This window comes from Triturus cristatus, chromosome 2_2 (assembly GCF_964204655.1).
Source record: "Triturus cristatus chromosome 2_2, aTriCri1.1, whole genome shotgun sequence".
In the NCBI taxonomy this organism is placed as follows: Eukaryota; Metazoa; Chordata; class Amphibia; order Caudata; family Salamandridae; genus Triturus; species Triturus cristatus.
Window position 1 is genome coordinate 131100852 of NC_140582.1, and position 25695 is coordinate 131126546.

At 44.1% G+C, this 25695-nt stretch overlaps 1 long non-coding RNA gene across 2 annotated transcripts in view; it reads right to left on the reverse strand.

The window, feature by feature from the left end:
• LOC146861977 (uncharacterized) overlaps positions 1-25695 on the reverse strand; it is a 205823-nt gene that overhangs the window by 117652 nt on the left and 62476 nt on the right. Inside the window, exon 4 of one of the 2 annotated variants that reach the window (XR_014978353.1) lies at positions 2019-2530. The exons of the other annotated variant lie outside the window; for it this stretch is intronic. This is a non-coding gene — a long non-coding RNA (uncharacterized LOC146861977). Of the gene's footprint in view, positions 1-2018; positions 2531-25695 lie in introns of those variants that run through there. 2 annotated transcript variants of the gene reach the window in all.

Genomic DNA, 25695 nt, shown 5'->3' on the forward strand with positions numbered 1-25695 from the left:
ATGCGAGGTCGTGTGTCGGGGGATGCTTTACACATTAGTGATTCGAATGCATTGCTGTGAGGAGACGCATCATGTTGGTTCTTCCAAAAGATCATAGCTGGGCTGGCAGAGCACCTCCTGGCCATTTTACAAGAGTCCAGGCTTGGAGTGACACCAATGGGGGGCAAGACTCACAGCAGGCAGAGTCCAGGTACAGGGTTCAAGTTTGTTGGAGCCTTTCCTGTCCTCGAGACTCTCATTAGGAGGCCAGCCTACTCGCATTTGGAGTCCCTCAGTAGCAGGGCAGCTGAGTGGCATCCCTTCTTTCAGAAGAGGAGGACAGAGGTTTTCTGAGTCTTCCACATGCCCAGAGGTGTAGACAAGACTTGGGCCTGAGGATCCAACATTTATACTTGGTGCCAGCTTAGACAAAAGAGAACGTTTCGGAGGTTTACACCCCCAGAGGTGTTTGGAATTTCCTTTCCCTGCCCTGGCCCCAGCTTGTCTCGGTACATAAAAGTTGGGGGTACAAACGTCTAGCGTGAAACCCTTTGTGATTGTGCTGAGGCAGAGCCTTTGTCTTGTGCAAGTGTGGCAGGTGCCACTTTCTCCCCTTTATCAAGTCAGAGATGGTGCACACCTATTTCCCCTTTGTCTCAATATGTAGGGGCAATGCGCAAAGTCCAACTGTCAGCTACACCTAGTCATGTGACCTGGGATAAAGGCTGTAGGCACCAAATGGTTGGTACAATAAAATGACACCTTTCTAAAAGTTGCATTTTCAGAATTGTAACTTAAAATACAACTTTAACATTAAAGAGGGTTTTAAAATACAATTCTTTAGACACCAAACTCAACATTCCCACCTACTACCAATTAGCATTTATCAATTATTAAATGTAATAAGGTGACCCAATGTTATCCAATGGTAGAGGTAGGCCTTTCAGTATTAAGAAGCACATTTAAGAGTTCTTACAACAAGGACATGTAAAACTTAAAAGTACATATCCAACATTTTAAATATATTGCATGCTATCCCATGAGCTGTTTAGGGCCTACCATAGGACTGACATATATGTATTAAAAAAGGAAGATATTGGCTTGGCAAAGGTTTATGTTACCAGGTTTAAATGGCAGTTTAAAACTGCAAACATAGGCTGCAAGTAGGTGGCACAAACAGTCGTGTGGGTCCACATGCAGCATTTAATTTATAGGTCCTGGGTACAGATAGTACCACTTTATTAGGGACTTATAAGTAAATTAAATGTACCAATTGGGTGTAAGCCAATGTTACTATGTTTTACAGATTGAGCACATGCATTTTAGCATTGGTTAGCAGTGGTAAAGTGCACAGAGTCCTGAGACCAATAGAAACAGGATCAGCAAAAATGGAAGAGTAATGCAAGACATTTGGGTGAAGCCTACCCAATTGATCACAGGTCTAAAAACCAGCAAACAGAAAAACAATATGGCCCGAGAAATCCCCTGTGGATGAGATGTATTTAAGGATTCCAGACATCACATTATCAATGTTGCATTTGACTCCCAAGGTGTGATGGGTGTGCCCAGACATGGGCCCATGCTCACTGTGCCATAGGACTCAACCTGCACCCTACTGATAATCCCCAAATTGGGCAAAACTAGTCTGGGGCTGCTTGTGGGTCCTTATAGAGGGAGTCTCATCTTGCAGTTTGGGATGGATTGTTCACATGAGGAGCAGGGTCAGCACTGGTTTACATAAGGTAGGCACTTGTCTAGAGTGTTATGGTGGCTAAAAAATTATGGCTTTAATGCACGCCCCGGGCATTCGCCTGTCTGCTATGTTTTTATATCAGCAAACAGAATGGCACAGAACAATTGTTGCATAAGCAAGGCATTCTCATCTTTGTGCTTGAACCTGACTCTTGAGGTAGGATACCTAATTGTTCATGAAATAAAATCATTTACCGACTGGAATACATAGCTCTTCTTTTACATTTTTGTCTTAGGCACTACCTGTTCCATTGCACAAAAATGCTCTGTATCCCTATTTCCCACCAGTTTTCAGATGAAGATCAGCCAAGAAAGAGGGAAGGACTGCAGGCTATGGCGAGGAAGACCTGTAGTTGTAAGGCTGAGATAGATGCACAAATTATTTCACTCAATAGAAATCTACCTGCCTCTTCCCATGAAGCAGTAGATTTCTAGTGAACCCCAGGAGTAACCACAGTTGTAGCCAACACGTGTTTAAACAATTCAGCGAAACCTGTAGGCTCGATGATTTTGCAGAGGGATTTCTAGCCATGTCAAAGGACACAGATTTAATGCATATACCTTCTAAAATGTAAATACAATGTTCTTGTACCAGTAAAGGAAAAACATGCAATGTACAGGGCAGATGTCAAGGCTGGAGATTCACTTTTTTTTAAAGAAACGAAAGAAACCGGGAAAGAGTGATGTCTTGCTCCAGGTAGACAAAATTCTTTTTACCAGACCCATGGAATAGAGCAATCCATATGGAAGGATCCTGAAGGGTTTTGAGATTTCCAGGGCACATAAATCACCAATCCATCTGCCATCAAGAAAAGATATGCCATGTATCAAGTATTTTTTATTAAAAAACATTTTTTATTGCCACAGATATGATAAAATATCTTCAAATAGAGCAGCACATGTACAAACAAATGGTCCAGGTAGCCCATCAAATAATATTTACGAATGCACATACAGAATGTAACAATATCAGCTGACTTTTCATTTAAAAACACAACACACCCTCAGCTTCCACTATCCCACCCTGCATCCAGCAGTCAACAAGAGCTACATCAATATCCAAGCAGGCTCTGAAGACGTTGTGACAGAGTCCAAGCTTTGGGTGAAGCCCATAACGATTATGTGAAATACAGGGGGGCTTATTTACAAGCCCTTTGCTCCGCCGGTATGTCACTTTTTCCCATGTTTAAAGTGACACATCTGTAGCACAAGAGGTTTGTAAATAAGTCACAGGGTTGGCACTAAAGGCACATGCCTCATCAGGGCTATGGAGTGATGACAGAAGAGTAATAATACATCAGTATAGAATTAGGCAAGTGTAAGGAACTGGCTTTTGTGAAGGTTTCCCTCTAATTTTAGTGACATTTGGACTATTAGTTGCTGGTTTTTCGACTCTGCGAGTGCACTGATGCCTACTAACCAGACCTCAATGCCTGTGTTCTAGCCCTATACAATGTTATGCTGAGTTGAATACCCCCAATTGGCAAGTACAGACTTACTTCTAAGACCCTAGTATGCGGTATCTAGGTACCCAGGGCATGTAAGATAGAGTATTCACCTAGGGCTGCACCACTGGTTGTGCCACCCTGCATATGATAGAGACCTAATGGACCCCAGGCTGCCACTGCAGACTGACAGGACAGTGTGTGACACTGCCACTATGAAATTGCACTTAATGGCAAAACCACTACTTCCCTTGAGTAATATATGTAAGTCTTCCCTAAGGAAGTCCTATAGAGTCCTATGGCAAAGAGTTATATATTACTGAGTAAAACATTTGGGGTCACATGTATGAAGCATTTTTGATGTCGCAAATGGCCCGTTTGTGAACGCAACGAAGGCTTTTCACATGTATCAAATCCAAATTGAGAATTACTAAATAGCAATTTGGGTTTGCGATTCGGTATTAGGAATGGACATTGTTAGACCTGACACCTTGGCGTGAGTCTCCCTTCCTCTTTTTGTCGCTGTGCCTCATGTGGTTTATGGTGTTGGCCGCTCAGAGCACTGTGCCACTGCCAACCAGTGCCACACTGCAAGTGCTCCCTATGTAAAAAGTATATGTTGGTTGGATCCCATGATTGGCTTATTTGGTTTACTATCAGACCCCAGTAAAGTGCACCAGGAGTGCCAGGGCGTGTAAATACAAATGCCACTGGTGGGCTCGCAGCACTGGTTGTGCCACCCACAGAAGCGGCCTGGTAAAATGTATCTTAGGTCTGCCATTGCAGAACCTGCGTGCAGTCTGGTACTGACATGCTGACTGGGCAAGTGCACACACTTGCCAGGGTGCATTGTAAGCACAAGGTAGGACAAGCCCTGATGTGTGTGGCATGTCCTAATAGTGAATTACAGCCATTTTCGTTTTTCACTATTGTAAGGCTACCCTGTTCTCATAGGCCAGAATGGGCTGTTGAGATTGTTAAATCCTATGATCCTAACAGGCCCAGGGAACATGGTAGAAGATCAAGTTTAGTATGCCTGAACTCAGAATAATAAGGTACACCTTTTAGTACGGTTTATTTTAATATTCCGCATTTGCAAATGCCGCTTTTAGAAAGCTGGCCTTTGCTTGCCTAACCATTTCAGCCCGCCTCTGCGTGATGTGTATCTGCTGTCTGGCTTGCGTGAGTGACAGGGCTGGGGAAACCCAGATGGGCAGGGCTAGGTAGCCTGTTAGAGAATAGGACGATTGGCAGGTAGATGGGTGGGAGGGGTGCACCTGGGCTCTGAATAGGACTGTGCTCTGCCACCACAATGCCGGCTCCGCCCCCTGTGGAGCGTCTGATGTCTCTGTCCTGCACCTTGAATGAAGCAGCCTGCATCGCGTAAACAAAGTGCTCCAGAACTGGACTGAAGTAGGCAAGGGCCCCCCTGGCCTGGGAGAACAAAAGAAATGTAGTATAAATGTAGGAGCCCTGCGCCTAAGAAATTAGATCCTGCTACAAGACGAACCTCTGCCTGAGGAGAAGGAACCGGGAAAGCTGTGGGAGGAATACTGTCCCTGACCTGGGGGATCGGCCTGCAGTGGTTGCCCTGCTACTGAAGGAGAGGAGAAAGATTGCTGATAAACTTTGCTTCAACTTGTGCTGTTTAAGATCTCCAAGGGCTAGTGCTGAGCTTGCCCCCTGAACGAAGTCCCAGGACCAGTGGACTTCACCGCTGTGTGAGAGAGCAGGAAAACGGACCGTTTTCCCTGGGATCAGGAAGAGAACTGCTGCATGCGCCTCCCGAACGAAGCATACTTTCCCTGAAGCTTGCACCCGCTGTCCGGCCCGAACAACGTGATTGTGGCCCCTCTACGAGCCGTAGCTCGCACCGCAAAGGAGGGTCTCACCCCGTCTAAGCATCGTGACTATTGGCCCCTACGAGTCTCAACTCGCACCGTAACCGAAGGACTGTGACCGTACTGCTTCACCCCCCTATGAACCACATTGCCGGCGTACGCGCCTTCCCTCTGCTTTGGGGATCCCGTGCATCTCCCCTGTGAGGAGCGTACAAGTGTTTGTGCCTCGCAGCGTGATCTTCAAGTTACCCATCACCGGCACGGCGCGAACGCCGCAACCCGCTGGAAAGTGCCCCTGGATGTCCGTCCCCTGAGCCTGCAATGCCCAAGGTCGCCGAGTACCGTAGTACGCATCGCCAGGACGACCCTGCATCCGAGATCGCACTGACTGCTGCGCAGCCTTCGCGCCAACTCCCCCAAGATAAAGGTACTGTGCCCGATCGCACCTCGAGGTGCACGCTCCCACTTGGAGCGCCCGCAGAGCGAGTGAGACCCGCTCCCCCACCCGAACCGGGAACGAAGTGCACGGACCTTGTAACCATACGCTGAACTGAGAACTCTTTTTGCCAAGTAATATTGTGGACCCGCTTACACGTTATTGGGTCTTGTGATAATCCTGAATTCTATAAACAAAGTATATTTTTGATACATCCAGTGTGGAGTCCATTTGTGGGGGTAACATTGGATTGTTGTATGTGATCGCAAATGCTTAACCATTACGCCTAAGATAACGCCTTGTCTGCTCGCGCCAAGCTACCTAGAGGGTGAGCGGGGGTTATTATTAACCCCTTACCCTGACTGGAAGAAGGACCCCCTGCTTGTCCCAGGTACTCACCTGTGCCACCCAGGGAATCCGGATTCTAACAGACATGTTTAGGGCGTCCCTTCCTAATACTGAATCGCATCGGTATGTACGAATGTTTTGCAACCAAAATGCAGTAGCAAAACATTTGCATTTTACCACCTACTTAAAGTAGTTGGCAACCCATTCACACATGGGAGGGGTTCCCCAATGGACCCTTTCCCCTTTGTTAATGTTTATATAAGCATATTTTAAGAGCAGGCAGTGGTCCCATGGATGAGTGGCTGCTCTTAAAAAATTAAAGGAAAACTTTTCATTTTTCTTTTTGTAAAGCTGCTTTGTAAAAAAAAAAGATTGCTTTATTTAAAAGCAATTGCAGACATGGTGGTCTGCTGACCTCAGCAGGCCGTCATTCCTGGGATTTTTGCGATTTCAAATGGGTTGCAAATTGCTACCTACCTCATTAATATTCATGAGGGGGTCATTTGCGACCCACTGGGAATTGCAGAAAGTGTTCAAAACACTTTTATACATATCGTTTTGCAATTTTGTAATTGCGAATTGCAAGGATTCACAATTAGGGAATGGAAAAACGGTACATTCACACAGCTGGCCCATGAATTTCTATATATCTTTGTAGCAGCACCTCCAAAATGTCATTTTACTGTGAACAGCTTAGGAGCCCCATTGGATATCAAAGGGTTAAATAGTTGGCACTCCAACCCGTGTAACTACTGAGTGGGACCACCCAACAGGGTCAAGTAAGGTATCAAATTAATTGGGATATTTAATTTGACAAGATGCCAAGGTCAGATTTTAAGTCACCATTAACATTAAGCAGCTTTAAGAAAGTTCCAATCCGCACTCCAGCTAATACAATGACCTCACAATGGCATTGACACATAGATGACTTCTGACCTCCTGATGAAACTTGTGAACAACTCCCAGGTCTGGGAACAAAGGCAGTTGCTGCAGAGCAAGGTGTCACCCCCTCACACAGGATGGCCACTTAGGGTGTTAGCCAAAAAGGCAGGCTTCAAAAGTGAAGCCGCCTTAGAGGGCCACTTGTGACAACATCCCAGAGCAGGATGCCTTTTGTTCCGGCAGACAATTAGGAGACAGAGCTAAGGTAGGAAATCCTGTGTCCAAAACAGTCCACTGGTAGCCACACCTCTAGGGTGGGCTACCCTGCTCCTAAAGACCGAAGAAAGGTCATGCCATCTTGAAGGGGGCTAGAATGGGACACTCTGGAATAGCCTGGTGCCACACATCACAGGAACTTAATCACTAGAGAGGAGGGGACCCAGTAGCCCATTGGCTAGTGAGCATGTAATCCCCTCAGGGCACTTACCTGTTATAAGTAGGGTCCTCCTAGCACTATGTTCCTCAGTTGAAATTGGAGAAAAAGAGAGGACTGAAGAGGGACTGCCCTCTTGTCCTTGAACCATACAAAGAAAGGCTGCACCATTGAGAGGACTGCACCTGCTGCACTTTAGGGCTAGCAGGAAAGGGACTGTGCCTGCGGCTCCTGACTCTGGGAAAAGTTTTTTTCCCAGCTTCACCAAGATCAGTGACTACAAGGATCAGTCTACTGATCTCCTGGAACCAGCTCCATTAAAACAAGAACTGAAAGAGCCCAGATATAGTGGTAGCTACTGCAGACGTTTTTTCCGCTGACAGTCGTGGCGCACAACAGAGGACAAATCCCAATTAGCCAAAGCCCACACCCAAGTCTGGCAGACCCAGAAGTGCTGCCCAGAGTCAGATTAGTCATTCCCAAGGGACACTAGCCGCTCAAAAAGAGTCTGCATTCAACCGCGGTGCAATGTGACCAGTAGTGCAGCATTGTCTGTGCAGCTACTGCAACATAAAGGACTTCTCCGTGGACAAAGTCACCCCCCATCCCCTGTGGATTGAGGAACCACCACAAGATACCCCCATCAACCACACTCCAAACGGAGCACCCTTTTATGCATCTTTGCCTGCAACCCTCAGCATCAGGACCACTCCATTGACTTCTATGGCGGTTGTCCTGCAAAGTTTGGAACTTGTTTAAAAAATGCTCTGATGGCCAGGTAACTGTTCAAAGTATCCTTTCCGGTTCCCTAGACCTTATGCCTGCTGAATTTGGTCACCCAAGTCAGTCCGGAGTACTCACACTAACTTCTCCATTCTTTTCAAAAGTTTTCAAACTTTACGTTTGCCAGTGCTTGTTTGCATTTGCATTTAAAAGTGATGAAAAGTTCTAATATCTGTATCTCCGCAATCCTCTGGTGGATTTTGAATATAAAAGTATCTAAAAATCCATAAAAAAGTGCTGTATTTTTATAAATTGTTGTGCATTTTTATTGGTGTGTGATTTTCTTATTTTGTTGTGTGGTGCTGTTAAATGCTTTACACTGAGGGCTTCATTTATGAAGAATTGGTGTAGGGCATCACCACAAGTCTTCTTGCTGTTCAGCCTTAAGCCAATGTGAAAGGACAGAAATGCACCAAATGTATGAAATATGGTGCATTCCTGTCCTTTTCCCCTGGCTGGTGCACAATTTGGCACTTATCACCAACGTAGGCACTCTTGCACCATGGTACAGGGGTGCCTCCATTGCAGGCTGGATTTTTTTGTGCAGGATGAGGCACCTTTCTTCCCAAAAACAATCCCGAGAGGTGTTTCCCACTTTCTATGAGTGCTGCAGAATACAGTACATATGGAAAGAGAAAAAACGAGGAGGAATACAACTATTTCTCCTCATGACACCTGTTTTGGGGAGGCATACGTTTTTGGAGCTGTCCCGGGTTTACATGATTAAAGAAATTTAGGGCAGTGTCAAAATCCATGGGTGCTGCATGGGAAAACTCACTGCAAGACCCATGGAACACCTCCTCATTGATGCAAAGTAAGGCAAGGCAGCCACTTGCACTGCTTAGTTTTACTCTATATCTATGATGCCATGTAAAACCATGCAGAGTGGCTGTGCGTTGCCTCATAGACATGACTGAGAGGCGTACACTACCAGAGCATTAAAAAAAAAAGTGATGCTCCGGTGGCGCAAGCCTCTCATAAATAAGTATCTAAGTTCTTGCCAAGTCCTATTGCTCGCAGCCCCAGCTGCCCAGGGTTGAGCTTATGGTTGAATAAACAATACTGACTGGACATAAAATGGTGTCTGTGAGTGCATTCCATGATAAGGGACCACAGCGATAATATATAGTACACCCAGATCCTCACATTAAGGGACACTTATGGAGGGCGGTCATCACTTTTAATGTGAGTATTACACTTTTTCACCATATATATCAAGCTAATACATCTCTTTTATGGATTCCAAGGGAGGTCCCTGTAGATTGATTGGTACCAAGGGGAGAGCCCGTGCAGGCAATGAATGGGCATATTATCAAGGACGGCGTTACAAGTATCGCCGGCTTAGCTGGGCTTGATAATATGCCCTTGAGAATTCCAATAGAAGCCCATGTTGACACCAGAACATGGGCTTCTATGGGAATTCTCAAGGGCATATTATCAAGCTCATTATCGCCGCTTTAGCAGCAGTTTTCTGCCCTTGAAATGGCGATACTTTTAACGCCGTCCTTGATAATATGCCCCGAAGTGCTTACTATTTGAGGAGATGATCTATCATGGATTCTATAATTCTGACAGCATCACAGGGTTCGCTGAAATTCTACCCATTGACCCTTACAAGTGAAAAAGGACAAGGTGTTGCTAGGTTTGATTTTCAGTAAATCTAGAATCAGACAAATGTCACAAGAATGGAGGATGCAGACCCTTACCCATTTCTGTGAGGACGTCTCGTGGGGCTCCCAACGCATTCTGCAGGAGGGGCCCATCCTTTTACCTTACGCCACTGCCTTAAAACATTTCAAACATGTTCCCATTTCATTAATTTAGCACTTCATTGACACGTGAAATATGTTCTCCTTGCTGTCCTTCTTTTTCTTTAAATATTCTCTGAGATTTCACCACAGTTAGATGCTTTGATCTGGGGTCCCACTATCCACCAGGGAAGTGATCCAGAGATTAGAGGCGCACTTTGCTTAGAGCTGCTGATGCAAAGGGGGGCTGTCTCCCCTGCGCCCATCTTCCTACGATGAATACTTCATAGCAGCAAAGACTCCGAGGTCATTGACCTGAAAACTGCTGTGCTTCTGCAGATGCTGGGGCTGCACTTTCTGGAGTGTTATAGCATATTTATCTGCCAATAAGACACCTTTTTTTCTGCCACTGAGAATTATTTTCCCCCTAAAGTAATATTTGTCTGGAGAAAATTTGAGATGAAAAATATTATGGTGTGTTTACTTAATATTTTTTATGAAAATCCCTTGAAACGCTTTGGAGTTAAAGGTGAAGGTATCCTAAAAACAGCAACGAAAGCTTTCAACAAATACAATGTAGGCTACACTGGGACTTCATCTATAATAGAACTGCAGTGCTCCATCACGTGGACATGTTCGTGTAATCTAGAAAAAATATGTGCATATAGAAGTGGAAAATTAGAATACATGTTTTATCTTGTCACCTCCTTGACAAGAGAAGGCGTGGCAATGTTACTATGGCTGGCTAGAATAGTCTAATGTGCAATGTTTAAAACAGGCCATGCCTTTTAAAATGTAGGACACGTTAGTGTAAAGATTCATGCTATATTACAGTAAAGAAATCTTGTAATTATTTAAGGTAGTTACTCGTTGCACAATTTTAAAGATGCATGTAGATGTTGTGAACATTTTGCCTGATCATTATTTTCCTATTATTTATGATGACTATTATTATTATTATTATTATTATTATTATTGTTATTTTTATCATTACTTTTCTTATTATTTTAATAATGATTCTTAATATTAGTAGCAGTAGTGGTAGTACCAGTAGTCATAGTAGGAGTAATTATTGTTTTGTTGCTGTTTGATTATTATACTACCACTACTACTACGATTAATGATAATAATTATCAATCTCATTTTAATATCAATAATAAAACTACAATAATAATAATTATTATTATTATTATCATTTTTATTGCTATCTGTGCTATTAGTGCTGTCTGTGGTAGTAGTGGTGTTGTTTTTTTAAAAATTCATTTAGTTATAAACATATATGCAAACAGTCATTTTAAATCTCAGATTTTATAGGTATGGCCTCGACTTGTTGCATCTCTCCATGGCTTTTAGCACACCTCACAATTGCTATTGGTTGTTAAGTGTGCCATTTTAAAATGCTGGTTTATTATTGGTGCATTGGTGAAAATGTCCCTCCTTTGTGTGCTGAGTTCTCCTCCCTGGCGATTTCACTCACATAATGTTTTTGTTGCCCATCACACTGTAAAGCACGTGTGATGGCTTCTCCTCTCTCCCCCTTTATGGTAGCTGGTTCCTGCCTGCACTCAGCGCAGATTCCTGCATTCCTGAAAAAGCAGCAACTGGGATGACTGGCGCACTTGAGTGCCCTGCTTGTGTCTTTGGTGTCTGTCTTTTAAAAAAAAAATGTTTCCAGCTTGTTTAATTTTCTTTCCAATGCTGAACTAACGACTGCATATTTTACAGTGCGATAATAAGGGCATGAATTTCTACATAGCATTTGATACCACATATTTGCTCCTTTGTAGCGCTATAAATAACAGAAGTTGAAATTTTCCGACTTAGTGTACGTGCACATTTTAGCGATCTAGAAAAGATGATGTCTAAACGAGTCCGCCATGATTTATTTGGCCTCATCCTACAAAGGTTACACACCCATGTCTGCAGCACGCGCTCAACTCTCTGAGCTGTCTCCTGCTACTAGCGGCCGTTTCTCTATGCTTTGATGCCTCTCAACATTGCAAAGTACTTAGGGGCATATCTACAAGGCGGCGATTTAAAATGATCGCCGCTTTTGCAGCCGTTTTCGGCCGAAAAGCGGCGATAATTTTATCGCTATATTAGCAAGGTCACGCTATCGCGTGAAACCTTGCCTTAGCGCCTGAATTTCTAACGCCCATCTTTGCATCTCTAATGAGATGCAAAGTGGGCGTTCCTCCCCAGGATAACGGGAGAAATGTCACTAAGCGTCATTTCTCCTATTATCAAGCCTCACCCAAAGCAGCATAGCGACAAGAAAAGTAGCGATAACCTCTGTTATCGCTACTTACCTTACTCCTGCTTCACGACTGACTTAGTCCTATGGAAGGTGGATATCATGGCTAAGTATGTGAGGCCCTATCAGCAAGCTATCACCAAACTTTGTGGGATTATCACTGGGTTTCCAGCGATAATCTCACGTTTGGCAGTTAGCGCTAGGATTTTTATCGCTTTTGAGACAAGCGCTGTAATAGCACGCTATCTCAGTGATAAAAACCCACGCTAGCCGGCGATAATTATGCTAGCGCTAAGTGCGCTTAGCGATAATTATCGCCGGTTGTTGCTGATATGCCCCTTATTGAGAAAGGCCAAAGTTCTTCTGCACTTTATCCTTGTTTTGGGTGAACTTGTACACAGTTAATATATTCTCATGATATACTTTATTTCACTTAAAATTTAAAGGAGTACAACTCAGTGGAACATCAAAAGGCAAATGCATTTAATTCTACCTCCTGTTCACAGATAAATTGCACTCCTTTTAATTGTGCTAATGCCACTGACCCTTACTTTCAATTCATGCATTTTGATGTAAATTCTTTATGGAACTTCTATCAAGACATTTAGGGAAGTTTTGCATTTGAATTTTACACAAGAATTCCTATTGGCGTACCAATGCTTTTTTTGCTGTTATTCCTTGTAGCGGCAAAAGAGCCACTGTCACAGCATCAGAGACCAGTTGGCCAGCCGCTGCAATTCCAGAAGCCAAACATTTTAGTCATGTTTGTGTCTGGTGTAAATATACACGGGAACGTGCATTTCATGCGACAGCTGACTCCAAAGTTATATAAGCACATTTGGTGTAACTAGTTTTACAATACATGTTCAGGGACAGGACACATGCACTTCAGCATTGTAGCACAGTGTCAGTGCATAGAGATCGTATGCTAGCAAAGGCAACTGAAGTAAATTTGGGGACAGCTACAAAATTATATAGGGCCATATTATCAAGGAACTGCAATAACATAATCGCCGCTTTAGCGGCAGGAAACTGCCACTAAAGCGACGATAATGGGCTTGATAATATGTCCTTGTGAATTCCCATAGAAGCCCAGGTTCACACCAGAGCCTGGGCTTCTATGGGAATTCACAAGGGCATATTATCAAGCCCATTATCGCCGGTTTAGCGGCAGTTTCCTGCCGCTAAAGCGGCGAAAATGTTATCGCTGTTCCTTCATAATATGGCCCATAATTCCTTACACACCTGACTTAGGAGATTCCAAATTCCACTTCCCAACTGACTAGCCCCTCCTATGTCTCCTTAGGTTGTGCGCATTATTAATTAAAAGCCCTCCTTTTTTATCTAAACTCGGCTCCTGGTATATCCTCTAAGCTGCTGAAGAGGGCCCGCTTAGAATGGGATGGGATTTTAAGCAATGACTCTTTAGACGGGTCCCTTCCCCCATGGGTTTGTATGCACCTGATAGTGAGAGCCCTTGTTTCTTTCAGTGTCTGGTTTACCATTAACAAAGTATATCAGATTTGATCTGATCTCTGAGAACCCTGATCACCAGGCCTCTATCACAGATCATTAGGAAAAACCTTCCATCCTTTAGGATGTATCAAGGCCCTTTAGGAAACTACTGCTTATTTTCTAAGTCAACTGGTCACAAAAGTATGGCCAATTCGGGTCTTTTACTGCCTCTGGTTTCCTGTGTACTGGTGACCATCTAGCCAGAACACGGACACAGCTTTGTCTTGCCAGATAATAAAATCAATGGAGACATTCACAATACATCATCATCATCATCAAAATCTTTATTTCGGTCACTATGGACCATAAAAGAATGCGACGTGAATACAATAGTAATTTAAACATAGAAGAATAAAATAAGTAATGGTAAAAGCCATAAAACATTCAATAAAAAACATTTCTCATTTAACATATGGTATTGTTGGACATAGTAAATCGATTACGGATAAACCACATTGCTGTTAAAAATTTGGCGACTGCAAAAACAATTGGGGCGGATAAGTCTGACTTTAAAATTCTATATGCAGGGTAAAATTTCCTAAAGCCTAAGTTTCTAAGGAGTGGGACAAGCCAATATCTCCGGGGTATGTTATAGGCTGGGCAAAAAAAGATAATATGTAGTTCATTTTCTCGCAGGAGTGGGCATACTTGACAATTCACTGTAGAGTATGTGTTAGACCAGTGTTCAGTATGTGCCCTCAAGGGAAGAGTCCCATAACGCCACTGCATATACAACTTCCTTGTTATTGGTGGGCCTACATCATCAAAGACTAGTTCCAAGTAATAATGATCTTTAATATCAAGGATGTGTTTAGATAGGGATTCTTGGCGTAGAGTCTCGGTTGTGGCCCGCAGCTTGTACTCGTAATATACCTTTGCTAAGGATCTACGAGAGATCCTGGTACAAGCATTTTCCGGGTCAGACCACATTTCCCGTCTCCCCATCATTTCGAAAGAGTGCTTGATGTATTTAAGCCAAGGTATTTGTAACGCTTTAGGAAGGCGAAAAATGTCTGCAAGTTCTGCTCTATAACTAGATAACTCCAGCGAGCTCCATATTCTGCGCCAAAAGGTTAGAGGCTTGAGTCCCAGCTCCTCGACAATTGGTCTTAGGCCAAGGTCAAGTCTCAACGGAAGGAGTGGGCTGCTAGATGGTAATACAGTCAGTTGTCTGATGAAATTATTCTCAGTTATCTGCAGTTTCTGGCTCGCTATGTGCCCCCATATCTCACCCCCGTATATTACTGCCCCTCTAGCCTGGGTTTTGTAAATATGGAGGGGAGGGCCAAAAGGTTTATAAGACGACCTGGATGTCATCCTGCATATACCGCCCGTTAGCTGGACAAGTTTCAAGTTCGCCTTGATCATGTGCGAGTTCCAGGTCATGGATTGATTAAGGGTCACCCCCAGGTATTCGAAAGTGGAAACCCGGTCTAGTCTAACAGACCCTATCATGGGGTTAGGGCGGGATGAGAGGGGTGGGTTGAAAACCATGAACTTAGTTTTACTCGCATTGATTTCCAGTCCACGCCCCTCACAAAAGTTCGTAAACCCGTCCAACACCCGTTGCAGGCCCATGGGGGATTTAGAATAATAACAATACACTTTTCCTCATCTCTGATTGAATTTAACGGGACCTTGTATGCTGGTCCATTTTCGGGTGTCATATCTTGAGCGTTCTCTGCTGACTGATTATTTGGATCGACAGACAAACAGCGTTTGATACCCAAGATTAGGAGGTCCTATGTCAACATTACAGAGCTAACTGAGACATTCCTCACCTTGAAGGCAGTTATGACCATCATTTGAGGAAAGAGGGCCCTAAAATTCACGAGCGGCACTACCATGGTTTATGGAAATGAACCGCTCAGCACTCTCGCTTTCTATCCTACTTTGGGGCATATCAGCAAGGGCCGGCGATAATTATCGCTCAGCGCTCTTAGCGTCAGGATAATTATCGCCGGCCAACTCTGAATTTCATCGCGGAGATAGCGTGCTATTAGCAACGCTTATCTCCAAAGCGATAAAATTCAGAGCGGAAGCTGCCAAATTTGCGATTATCACTGGAAATCCAGCGATAATCACACAACTTTTGGTGATAGCTTGATGATAGGGCCTCACATACTTAGCCATGATATCCACCTTCCATTAGATATCATGGCTAAGTCAGGTTCAAAGCAGGCGCAAGGAAAGTAGCGATAACAGAGGTTATCGCTACTTTACTTGTCGCTATGCTGCTTTGCGTGAGGCTTGATAATAGGAGAAATGTCGCTTAGCGACATTTCTCCCGTTATCCTGGGGAGGAACGCCCACTTTGCATCTCATTAGAGATGCAAAGATGGGCGTTAAGGGAAATGGCGATAAGGCAAGGTTTCACGCAATAGCGTGACCTCGCTGATAAGGCAATAAAATTATCGCCGCTTTACGTCCAAAAACAGACGCAAAAGCGGCGATAATTTTTTATTGCCTGCTTGTTGATATGCCCCTATGTACTCTTGCTGTGTTTTTGGTCTATGGACAATTTGTTGGGCCTATCAAGTTTTATCTCTGCCACACCTCAACCTGGTGACATGGAAGACTGTTATTCTAGTAACAGCTACTTTTACTAACTAGATGATGGAGTGAGAAAATGTATCCCCTAAACAACCATATACTGTGAGGTATAAAGATTAAGTGCTCTTTCACTCGGCTGTCTTACATTTAAGTCCTATGGGAAAGTCCTATCAGTTGTATATAAGCTCCAGAGATCTTCCTCCCTGGGGGGCATATTATCAAGCACTGCGTTAAAATTATCGCCACTTTAGCGGCAGAAAACTGCCGCTAAAGCGGCGATAATTTGCTTGATAATATGCCATAGAGAATTCCCATAGAAGCCCATGTTCACACCAGAACATGGGCTTCTATGGGAATTCTCAAGGGCATATTATCAAGCCCATTATCACTGCTTTAGCGGCAGTTTTCTGCCGCTAAAGTGGCGATAATTTTAACGGCGTTTCTTGATAATATGCCCCTCTTCTGCATCACTTTTCTCATGTTAAAAGTGACGCAAAAGTGTCGCAAGGGGCTTGTAAATCTGCCCCTCAGTTTTTAGGTTAAGCCTGGGCAGCTCATGCGCTGCTCTGCGAGGTATGCTGTATTCAGGAAGGGACTTGAAGCTCCACCCACTCTCCACACATATTTTTCATTGGCTTGTGTCATTGTACACTGTAAACTGTAGCTGTTCATTGATCAATACGCTTAGTAGTCCCCCCTTCGTACCACCTTGTCTCATTTTGTAACCTCCCATGGCGACACCCCCTATTACATGTGTTGTTACTCGATAGGCTTTAATTACAGCCTCCGAGGACTTTTTAGCTTTGACCTGCCTGAATTTCATTTGCAATGTAATAGGTTTAGCATTTGTAAGAGTTTAAGCTATTGGCATTCTAATGACTGCATTTTACTTATCTGTTTTAAAAACAACACATAAATGCAAGGCATTGTCATTTACAATGCCAACAGCTCAAACTCTAGTAAAATGCGAGACCTATTGCATTGCAAATGCCTGTTTTAAATATATTGCCTAATTGATGAGCAATGGACGTTACAGAAATTAGAAAGTCGTTTTTGAAAGTGAAAAATAAAAGTGTTATCAGTTCAGTATTAAACTTGAAAATATCGAAAGACATTCAGAATGAGGTCTGTCTCATCACATGCATGCTGCTGATGGCTTATAGGTGCCCTGCCAATATATCAACTTACTATTACTTCCCTACTCTACCTCTTATCTGTACCATCCAGTGCCACTGGAATTATGCGGCAGAGCAGGACTAAATTAAGCAGGAAGGTTACTTTAATTATGCATCCAGAAAAGGCAAATTATGTAGCGTAATGCTGCACAATTTTTGATAGTATCATGCAATACTAGGTCCCTGAGTAAGCATAGTAGTGAAATCTACAACTTGCTGGATGCCTCATTTCTGGAGGTATTACCCACTCAGTGCATCAATTTTTAACACCAATGCAATTACGGCCCGCTGCATCCTTAACACATCTGCTGCGATCTCTAACACTCTTCCTCAAGTTGACATTGTGATTGTAAAAACTTTATTTTCCTCTTGCTGTCTAGTGTGCATGGTCATATATAGGCCACCTCACGGCATGCCCAACCTTACTGAATCCTTATTTGAATAAATATGTTGCATGGGTAACTCATACAACCACCCGTTGGTTGTTGGGGATCTTAACTTTTGGTGCAACAACCCTCGGGCAAATTCCAGGGACAAGGAGTTCTTTGATCTCATGACCTCCTTATCTTTTACTAAACAGGTCCAATTACATACACTCTTGTATGAAAATACAACAGATGCCTTTCCCACAGATGCCTTTTCCACCCAGCCTTTATCACACAGATGCATTTACGACATATGCCTTTCCCCTTCATTGTAAGTACTATTAGGGAAGTGAAAACCTTAGATATGTATTTTCATTGAAAAAACAAATGCTAAATTAACGCTACAGTTAAGTGACATTTTGAACATACAAAAGTACAAAACCACTGCCCCACCATGCACAGTTTCCTCGTCAATAATTTAATTTCAAATTTTGCAGTGATATTCAGTGGTGTCATAGAAGATGTCATGAATGATGTAATATGTGAAGTAAGTATCAGTGTTACGGCGAGGGCACAGGTTAAATTTACCTTAGGGCACAAGATATAGGGCCCGATTCACAGAACTAACTTAAGACAAAATCCTAAACTTACTACTTTTGGTATTCACAGAAGTTAGGATTTTGTCTTAAGTTTGTCTTAAGTCTGTCTTAAGTCTGTCTTAAGTCTGTCTTAAGTCTGTCTTAAGTTTGTCTTAAGTCTGTCTTAAGACTGTCTTAAGACTGTCTTAAGTCTGTCTTAAGTTTGTCTTAAGACAATCTTAAAACAAAATCCTAACTTCTGTGAATACCAAAAGTAGTACGTTTAGGATTTTGTCTTAAGTTAGTTCTGTGAATCGGCCCCATAGTTACCACAGATTACTTAAACCTTTGGTTTTTCCAGTGAATTTCTAGTTTGTTTTTAACCTGAAGTAATATGTGTTACTATATGTAAAACCAACCTCGACTCACTTTGGACCCAGGGAGCCAAACGCACGCTCTACACAGCTTTCAGCCGTGAGCAGCAGGGTGTTGTACGCAGGTGACCACCACCGTATAGTCAGCCAACACGAGACTGTGCATGGCATTCAGCCGTGCACAGCGTGGGGTTGTCCACAGTGCCTGGCGGTTCAACCCATTAGTGCATTTGCAAAGGGGAGCAGGTGCGTGCCTCCCCTCAGTGAGCCACAAGGGGCCTCAGGGACCCAACACTTGGGGCCTTTCAGGGAAGGGGGACGCACCCCCCCTCGAAAGTCAATAGTGGCCCTTGAGACCACATCTACTGGGGCCATTACTTAAATGTAAGGGAGGGGGTGTATGGCCCCCCTCCTCAAGCCTTAATAGTCCCCAGGGATCCTATCCCCGGACTGAAGTCCATTAAAACTAGGAGGTGACCACGTGGCCACCCTCCCAGAGCCTTAGTAGGCCCTAGAGAAACTATCCCCCAGGCACAGATGATATTCAAAATGGGAGCTGGGCTGCATTGACCCCTTCCCGGAGCATATTGTGGAACCAGGGACCTTATCCTCTGGGGCCTGTTTATTGAATAGTGGGTGCCGAAGTGTCCACTAGGGGCACCCACCAAGCAAGAAATTAGGGGCCGCAGGATCCCCGTGGCCATTGTCTGAGGGGGCCAGCATGGCTTTCACACAGCAAGAGCAGCTGGTTATGCTTTCACCCGCCAGGCAGGTGAAGTATCTGTTTCCGTGCTCGCAGGAGAATGGGCAGAGAAACATAAACTACCGTTGACAGGGAGCAGACATGACTTTCCTCTCTGTGTTCCTGCAGACAGGGAAGGTATGTTTGCTCCCACCTATAAAAAAGTTCCCTGGGCCAATCAGAATGCTCTAGTTTTTTTAATTGGGTTAGAGGGACTCCACAAACGTATTTCGAATGCAACCATGAAGAAATTCAATTATTTTCAAGCCTTAATATCTCAAAAACTATTGAACATATTTATACCGAATCCCAAAAAGCACACATCCTTGACCGAATTCCAGCCAAAATTGGTATAATTCTGTTCAGCAGTTTTTAAAGTAGTGCCGCTTAAAAATGTTCATGAAAAATGCATTGGGATTTTGCGTTCTTGAACACACCTCTTTTCTCAGCCTACACCTGTCGGAGAACCCCAAAACATTCCATTAAAAAACTAAGAACAAAAGATCACTGTTTTAGAAAAGGTTTCTGAAGAGTCGTCAAGCAACACCAACATTATCAGCATAACAAAAAAAGGCATTTTCTATGGAAACACTGACCTAAGTATAACTACACCATGATAAGGACCTTATTTTGAATTTGGCAGTGGTGGTCCAACTGCCACATAACAAGCTGGGTTGTCGGACAGCCATGGGACCGCTGCTGCCGCCAGAGTTCAGCTATCCCTGGCAGTCTTACAGAGGTCTGATGCCCCTTATATGCTGGTGGTGCCGCTGTGGCCCCACCAAGCATATTAGGAGCCTCCTCAACACCACAGTTTTCATGGTGGTGAGCCTGCCACGAAAAGTGTGGTGGTGAGAACAAAAAGAGTGCCCTACAGGGCCTCCTGGTGTCTATGGGCCAGGGGATGCATGCAGGGGGGCACATAATGTCCCCTCTGTCTGCATGCACCTCCAGTTCCCGCAGGGCATGGACTTGACAGTCCATCCCCAACAGGAACCTGCAATGGCATTTCGATTGCAGTGCCTTGCTAAGGCTCATGAATGAACCTTAGCACTGCACCACTTTGGGCCAGCCGCCACAAGACCTCCCAACCTGGATTTCTGATGGAATCCGGCTGGTGGTCTCATTATGGTTTTGGAGGAGTGGCAGAGGGGCCCTGGCATGATGGTCCACTGCCACACCACCAAAGTCATAAGCAGACACTCTGATTCTCAGCAAAATCTGCCCAGTTCCCAACCCATATGATGAATATACATCTCTAGGTTTTTTTAACTGGCTGCATGACTCCTGTGGTGTACATGTCCCAGAACATACTCAAATGATATGACCCCATTGTTGTGTGATTCAATGTTCAATTGAAAGTGGCAAAGAGCAGGCCACGCCCACTTGAAAGCAGTGGCATATGAGCATATGGTACAGTAGAGTGAGTGTGTTTTATGGAGGACTTGAGAAAGTATCAAATCTTGTGCCTCAGTACCAGATCTTCTTTTGATTCTAACCACATTCATGTAGTGACAAATAAACAAAACAAAACTTTTAAGATATTAAACAAACTCACTTATCCCAAGCGAGTAACCCGGGAGATAGAACCCTCCCAAACGCTGCGTGACTCACTCAGAACTTTCGTCTAGGGGAAAATGAAGTCAATTAAGAATAGCATTCTGACCACTTCACTGCCTCAAGAACCTGAGGAAAATGTGGACTGTGATACTTCCAATTCTCACTCCTTGGTTAAGTTTCCCCAGTTCTGGCATGAGACTCTTATTTGTCTCAAGCAGAAGGTGAAATCAGGCTCCCTTCTGGATCCCTGCCACCCTACCACTATGCAAGCTCTGGCTGTCATAAGGGGCAACCCTCTGGTAAACCTTCTGAATAAGCCCCTCACTCAGGGCATTGTCCCTGACAGGTTTAAATCTGCCATGATAATTCCCTTGCAGTAGAAGCCAGGTGATGATCCTAAGTTACCGAAAAGATTTCACACCATTTCATTTCTCCCCATATGCAGTCAAAGTTTTAGAAAGCTTTGTTACTCAGGAGCTAAGTAGGTTACTTTATTCGTCTAGTTATTTTTATCCATTACAAGATGCTTTCCACTCAGCAAGCAGTACAGAAACAGTGAAGATTTCTGTCCTTGATGATCTACAAAGGGAGATGGATTCAGGACACATGTCAGCGCTAGCTCTCCTAGATCTATCAGGCGCCTTTGACACTGTTGACCATGCGATTCTGCTGAATCATCTGAAGGCATCCAGTCTATCGGGTCAGGCTTTGAGTTGGATATTATGGATGTATGACGTTACAACGCACACTTTTACAACGCATGCACTTACAACGCATTTTTTTCAACGCATAATCCATTACAACGCATGACATTACAACGCATGACACTACAACGCATTTTTAAAAAATACCTTTACAACGCATTTCCATTACAACGCATACTACCTTTACAACGCATAATATTAAATTACATTTAAGGTAAGTATTAGATAGTATAGGGGTAAAAGTTACTTTTCTAACTCCAGGGGGTGCAACAGTAGGGTAAGTGTTGGATAGTATAGGGGTAAAAATTACTATTCTAACTCCAGGGGGTGCAACAGTGGGGTAAGTGTTGGATAGTATAGGGGTAAAAATTACTATTCTAACTCCAGGGGGTGCAACAGTAGGGTAAGTGTTGGATAGTATAGGGGTAAAAATTACTATTCTAACTCCAGGGGGTGCAACAGTGGGGTAAGTGTTGGATAGTATAGGGGTAAAAATTACTATTCTAACTCCAGGGGGTGCAACAGTAGGGTAAGTGTTGGATAGTATAGGGGTAAAAATTACTATTCTAACTCCAGGGGGTGCAACAGTAGGGTAAGTGTTGGATAGTATAGGGGTAAAAATTACTATTCTAACTCCAGGGGGTGCAACAGTAGGGTAAGTGTTGGATAGTATAGGGGTAAAAATTACTATTCTAACTCCAGGGGGTGCATCAGTAGGGTAAGTGTTGGATAGTATAGGGGTAAAAATTACTATTCTAACTCCAGGGGGTCCATCAGTAGGGTAAGTGTTGGATAGTGTAGTGTAATATTATGCGTTGTAATGGTATGCGTTGTAATGGTAGTATGCGTTGTAATGGAATGCGTTGTAAAGGTAGTTTTTAAAAATGCGTTGTAGTGTCATGCGTTGTAATGTCATGCGTTGTAATGGATTATGCGTTGTAAAAAATGCGTTGTAAAGGTAGTGCGTTGTAAAAGTTGCGTTGTAAAGGTTGTTCCCCGGATATTATCTTTCATGGGTGGCTGCACACAGGAAATGCAGCTAGGCCCATTTTCCTCTTCTAAGAGCCTTGTCATCTGTGGGGTCCCCCCAGGGCTCAGCTTTATCTCTTTTGCTGTTTAATATTAATTACATAGGCCAATTGGTTTCCAGCCCTGCTAGTGATTGTTGTAGATTCTACAACTACGCACATGACTCTAAGCTGATCCTCTGCCTTAAGTGTACCGCCCAATCCCACCAGGAAGTTAATATGGAACTGGATGGATACTAACATCCTCATGTAAAAGGCCGATAAGAATGAGCTGATCATTCTCAAACACAGGACAGATCCCTAGACAAACACCTATTGGCCCTCTGAACTTGGTGCCCTTCCTATGCCTGTGTTCTCTGCCAAGAGCCTTGGTATCATTGTGGACAATCAACTGTCCGAAATCCCCTATATAAAGCCAGTCTCAGTGTACTTTGGCCTCTCCTGTCACCCGAGGCCTTAAAAGCAACTATTGCAGCAGTAGTTGTGTCCTGCTTTGACTATGCAAACTCCCTTTATTTGGGTTTCCCTGCAACTTCTCACAAACTACAAATCTTTCAAAATGCAGCAGCAAGGATCATCTGTAGACTGCATTGACATGCATAAATCTCTCCTGCTTTAATAAAGCTAAACTGCCTCATTGTCAAACAGAGAGCTCTTTAAAATGGCTTATAATTATTCACAAATCCATTCATGACCGGGCTCCAGCGTTTGTAGTAAGCAGAAATAAGAGATATGGGGCCAGATGTACAACCCTTTTTTGCAGCTGCAAATGGGAGATCCTCCCGTTTGCAGCTGCAAAAAAGGGTAATGGCATGTACAAATACTATTTTGAGAGTCACTGACTCAGAAAAATAGCATTTGCGACTCTCGCTATTAGGTAGGGGCATCCCTTCCTAATAGCGAGTCAACATGCTATGGACTAATGTTTTGCGACCGCATTTGCACCCGCAAAACACTCGCAGTTTGCCACCTACTTTTATTATGTGGTAAACTACTCACAAAGGGGAAGGGGTCACAAAGGGGTCACCCCTTTGTGTGTATGTGGGAAAATATATTTTAAGAGCAGGCAGCGGTTCCAGAGACCATTGCCTGCCCTTAAAAAAATGAAACTGAAAAGATTTAGTTTTCTTTTTTACATGCATCCCTTTTTCCTTTAAGGAAAATGGGCTGCATTAAAAAAAATAATAATAAACTGCTTTATTTAAAAGCAGTCCTGGACATGATGGTCTGCTGAACCCAGCAGGCCACCATCCCTGGGAGGGCCTCTCATTCTCAATTGGGTCGAAAATTGCGAGAGGCTCATTAATATTAATAAGCCTTGCAATTTGCGACCCCATTGGGAATGGCAAACAGTGTTGTGCATTTGATTTTGCACAAATTGCGAGGCGCCAAATCAAATGGTTGTACATCTATCCCCTGATCCTACTCGACCTCTCAGATCCCCTGGCGCCAGGGAAACTGCCTTTACAACAAGGTTTTTGCCTCGTTGTGCCTTTACCACACATTTTTTAGCACACATATTTGTACTGCGAATATGCATTTACAACCAATGCCAATACCACGCATTTAAGGTAATTTGGGGCGTCCCCCCCCTTGTTGGAAGCCGGAGTCCCAGTCCCTACCACTGTCACCAAATGCGAGACCCGAGACTCCTCACTCAACGTTAGGCCAAGTAAGGACACCATTTGAGATACCCCTGCTCACCCCCTTAGTAGCTTGGCACGAGCAGCCAGGCCTATCTCCAAGGCACAAGTGTACAGTATGTGCAACCACACTCACAGCAACCCACTGGTGACACCACAAATGGTCTCCACACGACTTTGATAACACAAGTATAAACTTTATATAAAAAGATATACGATCAGACCACACGATACAAAAGCCAACATATAATAAAGGGTAATATTCGTTCCGGCTGGCTGGTAGGTTCAAATCCCAACCACCGCTTTCCACATGCTATGCTGGTCGTAATGCTAGAATCACACACGTTGCAATGGACAAAAAATAGTGCACTGCGTAACAATACAATCCTGTGCTTGGCAAAGGAAAAACAATACAATGCTTAACGATACACCCCGGTACCTTGCAATGGGAGAAATAACGCAATGCGTACCGCTACAATCATGTACTTTGCAATGAAGAAATAATGCAATGCACACTGCTACAATCATCTACTTTGCAATTAAGGAATAATGCAATGCATAGCTACAATCATGTACTTTGCAATGAAGGAATAATGCAATGCGGGTCGCTACAATCCTGTACTTTGCAATGGAGAAATAATACAATGCGTAGTGCTACAATTGTGTACTTCGTTATGCAGAAATAATGTCAGTCATCATAAGACAGTCTGGCAGATTATTAGCAGCAATATTGGCAATGTGTATTACGACAATTAGCCTCTTCGATAACAATTGTCCCCCACACGTATCAACGATGACATAAAGTACAGCTTCTCACTCTGGCCCCAGTACTGCCACTCTTTTGGTCAGCACGGGCCCCAATCTGAGCCGAAGAAAGGCTCACCGCGCATGAAGGAATGAGAGGCCGAGAGAGTGTCCCTCCGAGCCCACACTCCGCCCCGGTAGTGATCCACGTTACCTGGGGGCGCGACCCCACTCTCCTCTCCTCCTTCAGCGAACTGGGCCTTCCATGCAGAACTTTCTCAATGGGCCTCAGTGGCTCGGCCTGGCAGCTCAGCTCCTCCGGGGCTGCTGGTCTGGGCCGCGACTGTTAGGAAGGTCTCAGGGGGCCGCAGGGCACACATACGCCATGCCTCTGAGATTACGTTACTCTGGGTGCACGTTCCCCACAGCACATTCCAGGTCTCCTCTGGCACAAAGCCACACAGACAACGGTGATGGAACTTCACATCTACTCAAAGTGCACGTTCACCAGGCACTCCTCCATGTGGCCTCAGTTGGCACCAAGGCACACACACACCGCTGCAGAGACTCACTTTCTTCCAGTGCACATGATGATCAGCCGATCACCTCCACAGTCCCAGGTTACACCAAAGCATGCACACTGCTTCACTGAGACTTACTCCAACTACGGTGCCCTGTTAACCAGGAGCTCCTCACTAACGCCTCCTGTGCACCACAACACGCACCCTGTGCATCCAAGACTCCCTTCCCCTCCGATGTACACGCTGATCAGGCGCTCTTCACCAGCACCTGCGGTGCACCACGAAATGCACC